This window comes from Coturnix japonica, chromosome 8, assembly GCF_054131305.1.
Source record: "Coturnix japonica strain WE chromosome 8, WE-NBRP24, whole genome shotgun sequence".
NCBI lineage: Eukaryota > Metazoa > Chordata > Aves > Galliformes > Phasianidae > Coturnix > Coturnix japonica.
In genome coordinates this window covers 19065642-19068226 of record NC_140670.1, presented here as the reverse complement: position 1 = coordinate 19068226, position 2585 = coordinate 19065642, and positions in this window count along the sequence as shown.

The window sequence follows — 2585 nt, the reverse complement described above, 5'->3', positions numbered from 1 at the left end:
TGTTCATTAAAACACAAAAAGAGGAACGTGCACGGTTCAGTTCCATACATCCTGAATTGTAAGATCAAATTCTCATTCCAAGTTGCTTCTCTAGTTTCCAGACTTGAGAAGAGTTGTAGCCTTATGTTCTTCTGTTTTATATCCTTTCTGGAGTAAAGTAGTATCTTCCACCTAACTTTCAAATGGCAAATCAAGACTGACTATCAAATTATGCAGCTCTTCCATTGCTCCCTGATCCAACAGCATCATCAGTGTCTGCTGCATTTTTATATTCCTGAATGAGAATTAATCCTTCTCATCAGCTCATGCTTGACACTGCCATCCTCTTTCTCACCTCTTCATTCAAATGCTACATAGAATAATCTGACCATCTCTCAAATTTGGCTTTCTTTCCTAAGTAGAAATAAATGCATTTGTCAGGAGATTTTGTTTAAGGTTTTCATAGGCAGTTTTACACTTTGAGGTCTTTCATCCTTCTGGCCAGATGTTCTGTTTTCTCCTACGTGTGGTTTAGTTATCAGCCTAGAATGACCTTTTTCAGGACTAGAGTTGACTTCTTTCATGGCTGGAGAAGAGCGCATCACTGATGACACTTAGGTGATAGGTGGGTGTTTCTGCATTTTAAACAAGTGTCATTGCTGGAAGCATAATAAGTACACAAGGTGAAAGTCGTGGCACAGTCTTAAACAATGGGCTGTACTTAGCATATTTCTTCTTTGCCTTTCCTGGAGTTTTGTCTGCCTTGTTCCACATTCAGCAGAAGTTCAGCCAGCTGCTCATCCTGACCCCTATCTTGTTCTTCTGTATAGTTTGTTTTTGGAACCCATCAATAAGTGCCTGTTTAGCAGGATTGTCTCTCCCATTGTGTAACCTTGCTCTTGCCTGCAGTGAAATTTACATTCCATCATGCTGATTTGAATGATTGCTTGTCATTAAATCATCAAATAAGCTTTGAAACCAAGAAAATCTACAAGGTAAGTGCAGGATAGGAAGGATGCTGAATTTCTTGTGGTCTGATTTCTTTATTCACTCGAACGTACGGAGGATAGTGGAAATATCTTCAGCCACTCGACATCTGTGTGAATCTGCCAATGGAGAATGTATGTTCTCTTCCCTATCAAATGCAAAATGTCTCCATTTCAAGTAATTTCTTCCAGCTTTTGTGGGTAAAAATATAGGAAGTAGAACAAGTGTAACAGTGGGCTTTTCTTGTTGGGATTTTGCTCCTTTCTGTGAAAGGAGAACGGAATATTTTGGGGTGTTTTCTCTGTAATAGGGCAGCTCTCTATAGACATGGAAATACTTGAGCTTCCTTGGGGTTTGATTTGCGCTGCGACAGAAGAAAAGTCAAGATATGAACGAGAAGTGTGTACGTGGGGTGCACGGCCGTCTGTATCCTTGTGCGCCCACACGATGGCGCTGAGGCCCTTCTGAGCCTTGGTCAACAGCCTTCCCTCTGCCAGCGGCGGTCAGCAAGAGCGCTTCGCTCCTTTCAAACACACCCACATGTCGATACGCGTAGCTGGGTTTCACAGAGCGGTGCTGCTGGTAGTGTAACCCCTTCAGCTCCTGTATTTCCGTGTCACCTGTGGTGAGCATCTCTACTGCAGTGCATTCAGTGTCTCTCCCTTTTGTTGCTCCTGGAGCTACCTTTCACGCACCTGCCCCGTTTAGGAGATGTACTGCACATGAGTTGTGTCAGAATGGTGGTCAGCACTTGTTGAACTTCTGTGCTATTTCCTCTACTTAAAAAGGGACTGAAAAGCACATAGCCAAGTTCATCTGAACCGCTTACGGTCAAAAGTTTGGCTGCCCTCTGCATGCTGTAACCCAGTGTCTACATTGCTTGAAGTTTTTCCAGTTCTTTTGCATGTGTTCAGAAAATACAACTGTTTGAGCAGGTGTGCTAAAAGCTCTGATTTTCACATGTTTTGCTGTTATTGCTATTCAGCTGTGCTCATGGTTAGTGAATGTAGTGAAGCTGAGCTTCATTCAGCACCTGTGACTTACAGCTGATTCAGTACCACAGCCCACTTCCAGGTGACTTCGTCAAGGACCGCTTGAAAATCTTCAGTGGTGTAGCTTCCCCTATAGGAGAATGTCTTAGAGAGAGAGGAGCGTCACTGTTGGCCTAAGTCTCCTACTGAAGTCAGCAGGAATTCTTGCTGCTAATTTTACTTGGAGCAGGTACGTGAATGTTGTGTGCTTTTCCAAGGTGGCTACTGCTTGTAAAGCTGGGTGTGCAAGATGGAAAGCAGTCTAGAAACTGAATTGTTAGACCTCTAATGAACACCCACTATTGCTCCTCAGTACATCTGTAACAGTCCTTAGGACATCCTCTTGAAAGCTCTCTAAGTGCAGATTTATTGCAGAAAAATGCATATTTACAGAAGTGGCATCAGTTATGCCTCTACATTCTACTAAGTTTGTACAAACATCCTTCACTCAAAGTGAAAACCTGCCTGTTTGTCAGAAGCTCTCAGGAGACTTTCTCGCAGGCTCACAAGCTCAGCCTTTATGTTTGTTTCAGCTGTGTAGTCTTATGTACACACAAACCTTGCAAACAAAAACTACAGCAAAAGACC